This window comes from Mus caroli, chromosome 6 (genome assembly GCF_900094665.2).
Source record: "Mus caroli chromosome 6, CAROLI_EIJ_v1.1, whole genome shotgun sequence".
NCBI lineage: Eukaryota > Metazoa > Chordata > Mammalia > Rodentia > Muridae > Mus > Mus caroli.
In genome coordinates, this window is record NC_034575.1 from 123608189 (window position 1) to 123615294 (window position 7106).

Consider the following 7106-nt stretch of genomic DNA (forward strand, 5'->3'; position numbering starts at 1 on the left):
GGCACACCCCTCCCCACACCCACAGTCTGGCCATACTCACTTTTGGGTCACTTCCAAGGTTGGCTTCTCCCAAGCTGATGACCACACAGGGGCCCATCGTGCCCTGCTGCTCAGAGCCAGCCCCGCCCTGGCTATGAAGATGGGAAGAATCCAGGTTCTCTTGGAGTCCAGGACACCACATGTAGACTGAACTGTGTGCAGCCTCATCTCTCTTCCCTGCCACCAGCACACCATGCCCATGTTATCATGACTGCCAAAATGATGTCCTCTCCCCACTGAAACCTACCGTGGGTTTGGTCTCAGGGCTGCATTGAGACAGGAATGGTCTCTATGGCACCTGACACAAGTTTCCCACAGCAGTGTGGCCTCTGCTTCCCAGAGGTGATTGATTACCTGGCTATTAGGAACACAATACAATCAGTCCCCAGACAGCCAGTAGAGATGTCACCTTTTATTCCAATTTACTTATTAAGATGATGCCTCGCTCTGTAGCCCAGGCTGGCTTTGAACTGGTGACCTTCCCGCCTCACTCTCCCACCTGCTAGGCTTATAGAGGCTTGCCACCACATCTGGTGTTTGTTGATTGTATGTTTCATATTGTGGTCTCACTGGATGTGGGAAAGAGGGCAGGTTTGTATCATCAGGGATCCTGGCAGCTGTGGGTGCTGTGGCTCAGGACACCTTAGCTTAGATCTCTGAGTCTGTTTCCTTAGCTATAATTTGGAGATCACCCCTAGCCTCTAAGCCTGAAAGTGCTCCCAAAATATCATCCCGATGAGGCAGGGCTAGCCTCCAGGTACCAGGGAAGGGATAATTACAACACCCCCCCACACACACACACACACACTCAGACACATACAAACACAGACATGCACACATACACACCACATATACACACATACACACACAAAGAGACACACAGACACCCACATGTACACACACATACACTCAACACACATACTCACACACACACTCATACACACATACACACACTCACACACACATACCAACACACACTTCACATACATACATACACACACATACATACCACACACACTCACACCACACACACACAAACACACACACACACACACTGAAACACAGAGGAACCAAAGAGTCACACTGGCCTCAAGCTCCTTCCTGGGCAAGACAGCAACCCAGGATGGGTTTCAAAGCCTAGGAAAATCTGACAGCATCAGATACTACGTGTTAAAATGATAGACACAACGTTTGCTTAAATATGTTTTTTGCAAAGTTCCTGTGATCAAAAAAATAAAGCAACTTGCTCTGATCTTCCCAGGAAAGTGTTTTCTGGAACAGGGATGCCCAGGGGTACAGATCCTGGATAATTAAGCTCTGGGGCTGAGGACTGACAACTAGGCCACATGCATAGATCTGACCCTCAGATAAATCACTCAGGGTGTTTAGAATTCTTGCCAAGCTTTCATTCTCCCTCCCTCCCTCCCTCTTCCTCTTTTCCTCCCTCCCTCCCTTCTTCCCTCCCTCCCTCCTTCTCTTCCTTCCTTTTTCTGATTTTTTTTCCCTTTTAAGGTTTTGTGTTTCTTTTAAGTTTTTATTTGTTTGTTTTCTGAGACAAGGTCTCACACCAACCCAGGCTGTCCCCAGACTTGTGGCAATCCTCTTAACCTTAACCTTCACCATGTCTGGGGCAAGGGTTCTTTTTTTTTTTGAGATTTATTTATTTTATGTATATGAGTACACTGTAGCTGTAGAGATGGTTGTGAGCCTTCATGTGGTTGTTGGGAATTAAATTTAGAACCTCTGCTCACTCCAATCAACCCTGCTCACCTAGACACAAAGATTTATCTATTATTATAAATAAGTACACTGTAGATGTCTTCAGACACACCAGAAGAGGACATCAGATCTCATTACAGATTGTTGTGAGCCACCATGTGGTTGCTGGGATTTGAACTCAGGACCTTCGGAAGAATGGTCAGTGCTCTTACCTGCTGAGCCATCTCACCAGCCCAAGGGGTCAAGTTTTTTGTTATTGTTGTTGTTAAGACTTTTTCCTGACCATACAAGTCTGTGGCCACTCCAGATAATCTCCAAAGATTGACAAGTATCAGACAATGAATGCCCCACATCTTACTAGTGGGTTCCAAGGAGCCTCAGTCCACAGAGGCGTAAACCAGCAGGTTGGTACTTGAAGTTCTATACCGAGAAGTCCATGACCCAGGGCCATACTCAGATCCCTCAAATTGAGCAGAATTACCAGAGAGATATAAAGAGAATATCTCTCCTCCCCACAGAGAAGGTCCCCTCCTATTGGAGACCCCCCAAAGTCCAATTGTTGTGACTTATCTGAACCTGGTCATAAGACAGAGAAGTGTCTGCATGCCTCCCATAGGGTCACCACAGCTCTGCCATCCCTGAAGAACTACAATGGGGGGCAATGGGGGAGGGGGTGTTTTTCCACATCCTCCAGTCTGCTGTCCACTGCACCTCCAATACAGAAGCTGACACAGAGCACAGCCCAGCCACCCAGGCTGGAAGTTCAGTAAAACACAAAGTCCTGCTACACTAATATAAAGCGCGAGTGAGTGTAGGTCCACACTGCAGGGCTCTGCCAAAAGCCAGCATGGAGCAACAAGCCCAGGATGCCAACCTGGTGGTCAGGATGCCCAGCACTGAAAGGCTGCATAGACGCTCCTGGGACATTCCATTCAACTCCAGCCCTCAGTGTCACTAGTACCCATATTGTGTAGATGGGGACCTCGCTCACAAAGTTCAGTCATTGACGGTTGTCTTTGTTACGTTTCCATTGCTTTGAATAGACAACATGAACAAGGAAACTTACAGAAGAAAGGGTTTATTTGGGATTTACAGTTTCAGAGGGTGAGTCCATGACTATCATGGTGTGGAGTATGGCAGCAGGCAGACAGGCATAGCGCTGGAGATGCTGGAGCAGTTGCTGAATGCTTACATCCTGGACCCCACGCATGAGGCAGAGAGACTAACTGGGAATGGATGGGCTTTTGAAATGGCTATCCATTTTAAAACAGGTTTTAAAAATCCATCCCCAGGGACAGACCTCCTCCAACAAGGCCACACCTCCTAATCCTTCCTAAGTAGTTCCACCAACTGAGGAACAAGTATTGAAACAGATGAGCCTGTGGGAGACATTCTTATCAAACCCCATCAACAATCCAGCTGCTAGGCAATTCACTTTCACATATATATATATATATATATATATATATATATATATATATATATATANTGTGTGTGTGTGTGTGTGTGTGTGTGTGTGAAATGCATATATGAAATCTATATAATCCAGGGTGATCACCATCTCTTCAGCAGTTTCCTCCATTCCTACCAGGGCACTTACAGCTTCTGGCATCATGACTTGCATAGAAAACAAGGACTGTTCACAGGAAACATTGCTTCTGAAGCTAACCTTGTCTGCATGGGACGTGACACCCTCTGAGACCTTTCTGTTTTGTCAATAGCACTGCCATCATTACATGCAGGTCACAGTCCTGAGTGGGTCACATTCCCTTATCTGAGAAAAGCAGAGCAGACCCCATTCTACTCTCACTGGGCAGGCCTCAGGAGCTACCTACCCCAGCCCATGTCACCAGGTCCCCCAGTGACATTTGGATTAGCTCTGGCCAGGGATCACAGATGCCACCATTGACATATCTCCTGGGTGACTCTGAAAAGCAAACATGCCCCGCTTCTCTGTGTGGCTGCCAAAGAGACACTTTCCCTCCCCCTCTTCCTAACACAGCTCCCATCATCCCTCTGTTCTCTAATTTATTATTTTAATTAGCTGCTTGGCTGTGTCAATAATCAAAACATCCCCAACCTCCCAGAAGCTCTGCCAGGGTATGGGAGAAGCCTGGGAATGCTACCTCAGCTCACAGCCTGTCCTGCCTTGAGGGGCCACCCAGAATTTGATGCTACAATTGGAGACCCCACTTAGAGAAACATAGGCAACTGAGAAGATGTCCAAGTGAGTCAGAGCACTTGCTGCGCAAAGAAGGAGGTCCTGAGTTTAAATCCATAACACTTACATGCAAAACCAGCCGGGGAGGCAGGGTGGAAACAAGAGGATTACTGAGCTTGCTGGCTGCAGGCTAGCTCCAGGTTCAATGAGAGATCCTGTCTTGTGGGAACAAGGGAGGAGTAGAGCATCCCTGTCCTCCTGTGGCCTCTGAGTATGTGTGGGCTTGTGGGCTTGTATACCTTCACACACACACACACACACACACACACACACACACACACACAGAGACAGAGACTGAGACAGAGACAGAGACAGTGAGGGAAACAGAGAGAGACAGAGAAAGACAGAGAAAGAGACACACACACACAGAGACAGAGAGACAGACAGAGAGAGACACATAGACAAACAGGGACTCAGGCTGAGACTGGGAGCAGAAACGTGGAAGACTTGAGCACCACCCGCAGGGGAGATCGGAGAAAGCCCCCTCTTTAGTCTCTCTCTTGAGATCCAGCCGTTTACAGCTGCCCAGTCCCACAGAGCCTCAGAGTGGAAGGCTGGCTAGCTGAGGGTGCTTCGTCTAAGCAGCTATGAGAAAGCCATCTCCTGTACTCCAGGCAGGACGCCTCAGTGATGTAGCTGTTTGGGTCTTGGGTGGAATTGCCCCTTTGGTCTGGCATCAGGCTCCTGTTTGGGGAGACTTGTTCACATCTCACAATGCAGCAGTATCAAATGGAACAGTGTGCGTGATTCCTGGATCTCTACACCACTCTATCAGTAGCCAACTGTGTGACCATAATAAATGTCACTTCAACCTGGACCCTAACTCCTCCCTCTAAACTATGAAATATTCTTTTTCTCTTCCTTTCTTTCTTCTTCCATCTTTTCCTCCCCACCTTACTTTCTCCCCTCCTTCCATGATTCTTTTCTTCCTCCCCTAAGAACATTACCTGTACTCCAGCACTCTCCACAGTGTTCCAGGGTAAATGAAGATTAAGAGGCATGCTTCCCAAAGAGAAGATATCCAAGTATCCAAGGAGACTAACCCAATTTGTCTCCTCAGCCTGGTCCTAACCCCTCTACAAGAAAAATAGCCAGCAAACAGGGGCAAGAAACATTCATTGTTGCCCCAGGAGTCTGGCAGGCAGAGACTGATGTGGTCACAGCTCCTCACCTAAGCTCCTGCATGCCAGGAGGAGGTAGGCAGGGCATTATCAGAAAAAAAAAAATAGAGTACAGAGCTCTCCTGCAGAACTGGAAATAGGTGCACGCTTGCAACAGGCTTGGAAGAAGTTAACTGGAATAATTAGCATAAGAAGGATGGGGAGGAGGGAGGGACGAGAAACGGGTACCTGATGAGTGGCAGTACAGTGTGTCCGGATACATGCTGTCATATATGTCACCTAATCATATATGTCTTACCAGGCATCCAGCCCCTATCACCTTGACCAAGTCCACAGTCTTGTTCACTGGCACAGCCTTACTTCAGGAGCATTGGCCATGAGTTCAAGAGCAGTAGCCATGAGCTTAGAACATGGATCAGGAGTTGGCAAAGCACTTGCCATGCAAGCGTGAGGACCTGGGTTCAGATCCCCAGGACCCATGGAAAGCCAATCACAGTAGAGCACGGTCTGCAGTCCCATTACTCCTACATCAAGAGCAGGAGACAGAGACAGGAGAATCCCCTGAAGCCTGAGGGCCAGTTAGCCCGGTGTAGGCAGTGGCAAACCAGAGACCCTGCCTGTCTCAGCAAAGTGGGAGAAGACCAATGTCTGACCCAAGGTTGGCCTCTTGCCTCTAGCCTCACGCTGAGGAACCACACTCGCAAATAGGCACACACACACACACACACACACACACACAAAGATTAAGAATAATACAATAGAAGATAAAGAGTAAACACTTCCTAAAAGGCTCTTAGAGCCAGGCTATGAGATAGGGAAACCTACCGAAGTGAGGGAAATATTTAAAGGCCTCCATGCAATTGCAGGAGAGTCTGGGCTCTGTATGAGGGTGGTGTGCAGTTCAGTAAGGGGCCCAGCCCACCTCTGGGTAGAAGGAGCTCGAGGATGATATGGGACCGGAGCCAAGGTGGACCTTACAGTGAGGATAGTGACGTGAGTCTAACAGCAGGGGGAATCACCATGCAGACATCACAGAGAGACATCGGTGCTCTTGCAAAGACTGATGGGTACACGGGTGGTGGTAGCATTGAGGAAGCTGCCCAGGGACCACTCATGAATGAGGAGCGTGGACCTGAGTGGGTCAGCCTTTCCACCTAACCCCAAACCTTTCCAGAATGCCACAGAGCACATAACAAGCAACCCTGCTCTGCCCCATAACTCCTGACACATGGCCCTCCACATAGTGTTTTCTGGTGCACTAGCAACAGGTCATAAATTCAGCTACTATTTGACAGAAAACCATCTCTGTCCTATGAAGAGCTGATGCTACAGAACCAAGCTGATGCAAATGACTAGGGAAACCAGATCTGGGCTCAGTGCTCTACTCCACAGTCCCTGCCCAGTGGCTTAATCTGCAGATAAAGACACTGGGACTTAAAAAAAATTTGTCCCACCCCACACCCATTTAATCATACACCCCAAAAGACTTGTCCCAGTCTTTCTGGCTTCCACCTCCTGTGACACCTGGTGACCCATCCCAGTAATGAACATTTTTACTTCTTGTTTAGAAGTGGAGGTGACCAAGTCCCATACAACAAACCAAAGTCCCTGAAGGAGTTAAGACCCTCCTGCTCCTCATGGCTAGTTACAGTACTGACCCCTCTAGCTACCTTCTCCTCTAGTTGGAACTCTCTGGGGAGAGAGACCCTGGGGCCCCAGAACCATTGATTCACGCCATTCTCTTGCTTTCTATGGATTATCAGACCCAGCCTAAGCTTGTCTTCTAGACCTTGATTAGGCAGGATGGCTCTCCAGACGCTCCCAGATCCTGTGTTGTGGCTGGAGACCCACTTCCCTACCAGATCTGATATTTTGTAAGATCTACAAGTACTGGGTAAAGCACTCTGCTCAAGCTCTGAACCTAAGTCACCCTGGCAGCTGCCCTTAAGAAAGGAGACAGGAGCCGGGCGTGGTGATCCACGCCTTTAATCCCAGCACTCTGCTTG

General features: G+C 48.4%; 1 protein-coding gene across 1 annotated transcript in view; it reads left to right on the plus strand.

The window, feature by feature from the left end:
- Tspan11 (tetraspanin 11) overlaps nucleotides 1-7106 on the plus strand; it is a 60456-nt gene that overhangs the window by 21662 nt on the left and 31688 nt on the right. The window lies entirely within an intron of this gene.